Consider the following 8,123-nt stretch of genomic DNA (forward strand, 5'->3'; position numbering starts at 1 on the left):
CTGACCGACGACCTGCTAATAAGGTCACATTTCATAACGAACCTAGCGCCTCCAGTCGCAAATATCAAAATATCAAAAAGTTAAAGTATAAATGCTTGTTAATTTAAGGGCCGATTTTTCAATGCTTGGATAAAACTTATCCGTCCAATAAAGTATTTCACGTATCTCGATGACATAATAAAAAAGTCATCGGGATATGTGAAATTCCATCATCATAAGTCCCCGTAAAAGATAAGTAATAACTTTATTACTTATATATTATACTTTTATTTTTTTAATAATTATAGTTAACTAATATTTTTAGTGGGTTATTTCATATTTGTTACGCTTTTAGGTAGTTATGTGAATTTGATGATATGTTAGTTATTTTTTAAATGTGTCTGGCTAGATGTAAGAACCATGAAAACTGTCTGGCTCTTAAGGTAACATCTTTTTATAGGTCCCCAAGTAACATATATAAAATTTAGCTTTTAAACTACAATGAAAGTTAGGTACAATTTTATACACCCCTACTACCTGTTTCCTGCCAAAGTAACCACAACCCAGACTTGATAATCGCTAGTCGTTCTTATCTTTATTGGAGACATATACAGATAAACTTTCAACTTTATTAAAGAAAGGAATGTCTGGCCGTCGTGGGCTCTGGATCTATAGGATGTGAGAACATATTTTGGAGCAGGATTACGAAGATGTACCTACGCATAACGTAACTCTTTTTGATTCCCGTTAGCATGGACGAATTGTCTATGCCGTTAGTACATATACTACTGTCTACTAAGGGCCGTCTAATCTACCAATAGTTCAGAGAAAGATACATATTTCTTGACCAATAAATGCGTGTTTTGTGCAACTAATGTTAGCGTTAGCTACTATTATGTATTCTGTGCTAATGTGTTACTTATAGTTTTTCAAACACTGTCCTCAGTCATCGATCAATCAAATCTGTCGAGCTTTCGTCACGTGCGTAAACTAATTTACCAACACTAACGAGGCATTCTAAAAGAATTTTCCTCTAGTACTTTCAGTAAATACATTGTGAGTAATCGCAATTTATCGAAACCGAGTCATCAGCATGGCACGCGAATTGACATTTTTGACTCTAGGGCGTTGAAGACCGGTCACAGAGCTCCAAGAACATCAGTTATACAATTTTAAAACTAGCCGCTGTAGGTCGCTTAAGTAGGTTCATTACCGCGATCCTTCTTGTATGAAATATAAGACGATTTCACGTGGAGGGCAAGTCAAGTGTTTAAATGAAACAAAAAAATTAGTCATGTTGATTTGTTTTATCCTCAAGACTTAAAAATCAACATGTGTGGTAGGTAAGACAGAAAATAACCAAATATCATTAGATCAATGCTAGTTGAACAATTTTGAACAATAATAAAATAATATTAATTTCATGAAAAAGTTTTCTTTTTAAATGTAGGTAACTACCATCTTTTTAAAAGCAGCTACTTAGACTTACCACGTTTTACAAATTCCTAAAAAGAGTAAAAATCTGGTTAATTTTCAACACGCAACTTACGCATTATTTATCCATTAGGTACTCTCATCACTGCAGCTTGCATGCTCATAAAATAACAACAAAAATTGATTGCCAGAACATCAAACCGCTAGTTAAAAATTTATTTCCCATAAAACATAATCACGCGCAATAATTCATTACTCATTAGACAATGATTAGACATTTCAATTAAACGAATTAAATCGAGTGAAACAAACATTTCGTCACCGACCTTGCGACTTCGATTCGCAATTGCATTATGCCGAGATAAATATGAAATAAAATGAATTCATGTGTCTTCTTTAATTCGTGAACACGTTTAAGAGTTGCACAATAACTTTTTAACAAAATTCAATATATTATAATGTACTCTTGACCGAATTCCGGCGACTAATCTGAATGCTGTGGCGCCAGTAGAAATAGACTACCTACAAAATTTACTCCGAATTCTGATGAGGTTTTCTTGATAAAAATATATTATGTATTTATTCTCTAATTGTATACGTTATTAAATATAAGTACTTAAGACTTACCACGTTTTACAAATTGCATACTAAAAAGAGTAAAAAGCTGTATAATTTTCAACACTCAATTTACGCATTATTAGGTATTTCTGAAAGACAAGAACTCGTAATCATAGGATAGGACTAGGGAATCCAATCCCGCAAACGCGGGATCCCGCTAATGCGGGATCCCGCACCTTTTTTGCGGGATCAAAAATGCGGGATTACTCATGCGGGATCTCGCACGTTCGCGGGATTGAAAAAAAGTAAGAAAAATAGGCTCAGACGATGATCGGAACTATTATCGGACGGAACGGAACGTAATCAATGTCAGTTCCAGTAGGAAATAATATTGTAATACTGTGGTTCCAGTACTCTATGGCTGGCTACGGCGCACGGGGATTTAACTTTGCGCGTACTGAATGGGTGGCAGAGTCTAGAGCTGCTGTGCGTGTACCCACTCGAGATAATTCAACTGATTTGATATTGACACTTTTTGAATGTGGAGGGAATAGGGGGAAGTATTTGGAAGCTGTTTATACTTATGTAAAGTCAATTCCGCCTAAAAGTGTGGAAGCCGAGCGTGCTTTTTCCGCCGCTGGCTATTTATGCAACAAGATAAGATCAAATCTAAAAGATGAAACGTTAGATTGAAGAAATTGATGAAACTTTATCATTTCTTCGAAAGTATTTTCAAAAAAAAATAAGCTGATTTTAAATGCCTCTAAAACCAATGAATATGTTCTATTTCAAATAAAAATCTAAATATGAAACGTGAAATATTGTGAATATTGTATTGTCTTAAACATCATTATATTATTTTAATTTATAATATAAGTGATAACTTAGCTTCATGTTGATAAGAATAATTAAAAATATTTGTGTGTATTTTCTTTCTTTAAATAATTACATGAAACAAAAATAATAATAATTAAAATCAATCCCGCAAATCCCGCGGGATCCGCGGGATTGATGATCTTAATCCCGCAGGCTTGCGGGATCGCGATTTTGATGCGGGATTGGATTCTCTAGATAGGACCACTAGAACATTATTAGTAGTATAATTTTATTAAGCAATTTCCGCGATAGATATTCTACATTCAATTTAAGACTTGTGGTGGAAAAAAAATTAAAGACGTTGCCTAAAGATTCTCCGATTTTTACAGGCTTTCTAAGAAAACAAATCTGTAATTACTACATAACAAATACTAATAAGTAAGACGATAAAAAGACGGAAAGATGCATTAGTCACTATAATTAATTGCATAATAAAGTAATTAAAACATATTTTTAATGAACGAAATTCAGCTAATCAGTTTAAAAAAAATTATTGTTTCGTTTTTATTTTTTTATCTAAAACCCGGGAAGAATTTTTATATTTAAAATTATATTAATGCATCGATTGCGTAATGCATATTAATGTAATCACAGAATACACATTAATCAGCCCGCCTATGCAAGTGGCTTTCTGTTAGCGTAGCGTTCAATAGAATAGACTACGAATGTATGAGATTGACGTAAGCTGTAGATGATTTTTATCTACAGCTTACGTCAATCTCATACATTCGTAGTCTATTCTATTGAACGCTACGCTAACAGAAAGCCACTTGCATAGGGGGGCAGAACCGTTCTGTTTGATATGAATTTCAGTTAACTCAACGATACACTTGCCGATGTAAATTTACAAACGGGTGTTAAATTGAATATTAAACAAAGTCTCAAAACAGTAATACCAATATGTTTAACGCTAGATTAAATAACACGGTTTGTGTTCATAACATTTGACTGTGATTTGACTCTAGTTACCGAATATCAGATTATCGTTAATACTGCAAAACGATCCTTGTGGAAACTGGGCTCGTACACAAGGTTTTATGAAATTTGATTACGTTTTTATGTAGGCTTTATGAAACTATATAGTTAGATCGGTATATGTTATATTGACACAGATAGTGCATTATCTGTAAATTATTCTTGTTAATCTGTAGGGAAGGTGTTTCTAGAATTATCTGCAAACTATGAAAAGAGGCCCCGCCTCCTTGGTACAATGGTTGACGCGTGAGCGTGGAACCGAGGGGTCCTGGGTTCGATTCCCGGTAGAGACGAAGAAAAAACAATGTCTCGGTCTGGTAGGGCACAGAAGGCTGATCACCCACTTGTCCCTAAAGAAAATCGATCAGTGAAACAGATGTTTGCATAATGCATCTGCCCCCACTAGGGGACACGGGACTTCACTTTTATGAAAAGAGGCGACTAGACCATAGAATATACACTCTAACGAGTAACAACTAGTCTATCCCTGTGCTCCTACTTCTATCCATAGTATATAAACTGATGACGTGGACGTCACGATGGTTCGTGATAAAATATTTCATGTTTAAAATATTTTATTACTTATAGAATTAACTCAGTACCTATGACCAGATATTCATAAATTACGGTTAAGAAACAAATCCGCTAGTTAGACTTCTATAATTATTGCAAATTATTGAATTAAACGGTGAATTTATTGATTAACAGCACAAAATTTCAACCGAAACCTTCAAAACATTGACCTTGAAAATGCTAGAAGTTTGAGTAACTAACAGAACTATCAAACAATGGTTCGTCAGTAAATGGCGCCAATCGGCCCACGGTAGCAACTGAATCATATCTAATTTGGACTAAAGCGACTTCAAAGATAATTTAAGCATTTTACGCTGGCCTTCGATACCTTGTCAATATTTCGCAAGCCTCCCGCATTTGATGTTTAAGCCTGATATATATCTCGCCATATTTAGACGAATAATAACTCAATTGTATTTAATCCCTGACTAATGAGTAATTTATCCACGTGCGACTTTTTAATTTTTCATTGCTATTTTTTTACATAGAAGGCAAGATAGAGCTTAAAAAATATGGATGGTTTATACATGGCAACAATGCACTTCAAAATATGAATTTTAAAATATTATGATGAAACTACGTGCGACTAAATAAGCATCGATTTAACGTTAATCGATTTGTCTCGCACGATCTCATAAGATCTCTGAACGATTATTCATATATTTATTTAAATTATTTTGCTTCGTTCTTCATAGTTTTATTCGTCTTTTGTTTAATATTTTTATTTGTTTAATCTTTTGTCGAATATGAAGGGGAAGGGCCTAAAGAATGGTGTATATATCCTCTATAGAGACTCTAGAGTCTAGAGATATGAAATAAAGAGATATAAAAAACAAGGCCTCAATAATTAATTGTATACTCCTATCTTTACAAAATAGTTTCTGATTGACAAGTACATATTTTCCCTAATAAGATTGAACATGGATTGAACTATAAATTTTTCTACTAAATTGGTCACATACAGACTATACGTAAGGAAATTATTCAATCCTGGCGATCCTAGTTATGATCAATAATCTAATAGATGATAAGTGTATAAATATTGAATAACCTAAATCAGTACATCTTATGTAGCTTAAAATCAAGTCTAAAGTTTCTGTTATATACAAACATACAGATGAAACTAATAAAACCGTGTTAAAAATCAAGAGCAATGTTGCCATTTATGAGTATGGTGCATTCGGGGAACTCCAGATGTCGGTAATTCTGAAAATTGTGAATACCACTTCAGAGCATCGTTTTATTGTAAGTATCGTGAAGGTATCGTATGAAAATAAACGGGTTTGATAGTAATACCTAGCAATTATATTTGTTTAATCAATCACTAGTAACGTATTAATTTAACATTATGTATTTCATTTACTTCGTCTCCCCGTTCCCGGAATTACCCTAATGCACCTTACCCAGAAAAAATTATACTATATTCCACTTATAACTACCTTCTATGTAAGTATTACACAAATACCAGTTTCGATAAATTTTGCATTAAACATTACCTTTATGTGCAATCACCAATATAATCGAGATGCGTGCAAGATTTCCAAGATAAGCTTGTGGCAATCGTTCAAAAAGCTTCACGGAATTATAATTTGCAAAACACAATGTTACAATGCTTAATTTAGAAATTTATACCATAGATTATTTAAAATCCATTTAACAATTATTATCTTGTGGTTAGTATCGATGTTTAAAATAAGAAAGGTTTAAAAAATAGGTAATGAATCAGAAACTTATGCACAATGAGTTAAACTTATTTTGTTAATTATGTGCATAATGCACTTAAATTTTAATTAAATAATGTTTGAATCAATAATTAATAAATATACGCTATACCTACAGGTAAGGTAAAAGTTATCATATCCTAAATAAAATATATTTTTATAAAATTTGGAAATGGTAAAAGTTTACATTCATAGTTCGGCTTCTTGCGGTCATATAGAGATTTATCGACCTTTACGATATTACATAAAACATCTGACATTTCGTTTTTTTATTATTGTATCCACAGACTATATTTTTAAAAATATATTTTCTTCACAATAATATATTACACAATTGACTATACTTACTTTTCGACAGATGGTGCTAAAGTTATGGCAAGCCTTCACAAAACACACACATCACTTTTGCACTCAATAATAAAAACACACATTGTTCTACACATAATTTACTATTTATCAATTAAACTTGCCAAAGACCCGGCCCGACAATACAATAAAAGTTATTATCTGTCTTTTTAATCTGTGATAATTTTTAGCGCGAAATAAAAAAAATAGACAAACGGTACGGTAGTTTATTTAAAATAAATTTACTCAACTAATTAGTTTATAATTAAGCTAACTTAAAAGTGCGAAATCATTAAAGATTGAATAGATAATATTTAATATTTAGATAAAACGATGAATTTTAAAAAGTGTGTCATGCAAATGCGGGCTGTCAAACCGGGCGTACGCGTTACGTAAGCGGTGTTTACGAAGCAAGTAAGCTGCAGAAACTGAAAGTGGTTCCCGACGTCTCACAACCCCACCCTGATGCTACCGGCGCTTGTTAGGTAATGCAATGATTACCATTAATCCCATTTTCAAAGCGTATCCGCCAATGTTGGATGCTACGTTGATTTAGTATCATCGTATTCCATGTTTGAAAATGGCGGGTAACTATTACACGTTCGGAAACTCGGAACAAATTTTCTTTGTCTCGGTAACGCAATGACAACAATGTTAATTTTCAATCTGTGAAGTAGGTAATGACTAATAACGACACACTTCCTTTATTCTTTGTGTTTATTTAATATGCGGTAACTCTCACAAGTTTTTGTACGCGGCTGTTCTATTATGTTATTTGTCATAGTAGGTGTTATAAGACTTGACAAATATTTGTAACACTTTGACCTACATAAGTTAAAGAAATTTGAATTATGTAGGTAACGACATTCATTTTGACAATCTTTTATACAATCTATAGAGCAAAAGTTATGGGATGCATAATCAGAAAATATTTTGATTTTTATATGAAAAAAAAAAATGTTGTGTGGTTTTATGAAACCACGGTAAAAGTGAAACTGTTCGAACGGTTCCGAACACTGCTTTGTGTAGCGTATGTCGCGTGACGGTCGGCTGCCGAGTAGGTAGGTATATGCGCTACAGTGTAGCGGCTACACAGACCAAAAAGTTTGAGACGATGTAATAAAAGTTTCACTTTAATAATGGTTAAAATCAGAACAACAATTAACGCATATTTGCCATTTAAAAAATGTTGTGTGGTTTTATGAAACCACGGTAAAAGTGAAACTGTTCGAACGGTTCCGAACACTGCTTTGTGTAGCGTATGTCGCGTGACGGTCGGCTGCCGAGTAGGTATATGCGCTACAGTGTAGCGGCTACACAGACCAAAAAGTTTGAGACGATGTAATAAAAGTTTCACTTTAATAATGGTTAAAATCAGAGCAACAATTAACGCATATTTGCCATTTAATTTCCCCGAATTACGCATTTTGTAAGTAATAATCTACATATTTGTCACATTGCTTCACCATCGGTAAGCGGTAATGCAACATATTTGCGACAAACTTAAATTTACATAGAAATAGCACCAAGTGTACGTAACGTGACCATACGTCCATACCATAGTGTCCTGCTTTCAAGTAGCACCAACTTTTCTTAGTAACCAATAACCATTGACCAAGTTGGTACCTCGAGTACCTACATACACAGACTAATAATAATATA

The 8,123-nt window shown here is 33.3% G+C and overlaps 1 protein-coding gene across 2 annotated transcripts in view; it reads right to left on the reverse strand.

Moving 5' to 3' along the window:
• LOC149481552 (uncharacterized) overlaps nucleotides 1-6,904 on the reverse strand; it is a 49,437-nt gene extending 42,533 nt beyond the window's left edge. Inside the window, exon 1 of one of the 2 annotated variants that reach the window (XM_089705269.1) lies at nucleotides 6,465-6,904. The gene's annotated coding sequence lies outside the window, so the exon portion shown is untranslated. The remainder of the gene's footprint in view (nucleotides 1-6,464) is intronic. The other variant, XM_089705270.1, reaches the window with a different exon arrangement.
• Nucleotides 6,905-8,123: the final 1,219 nt, after the last annotated feature.

The sequence above is a fragment of the Colias philodice genome, chromosome 16 (assembly GCF_061535455.1).
Source record: "Colias philodice isolate Cphi_HAF_F1 chromosome 16, ilColPhil1 Martin Lab GWU primary, whole genome shotgun sequence".
NCBI classification, from domain to species: domain Eukaryota; kingdom Metazoa; phylum Arthropoda; class Insecta; order Lepidoptera; family Pieridae; genus Colias; species Colias philodice.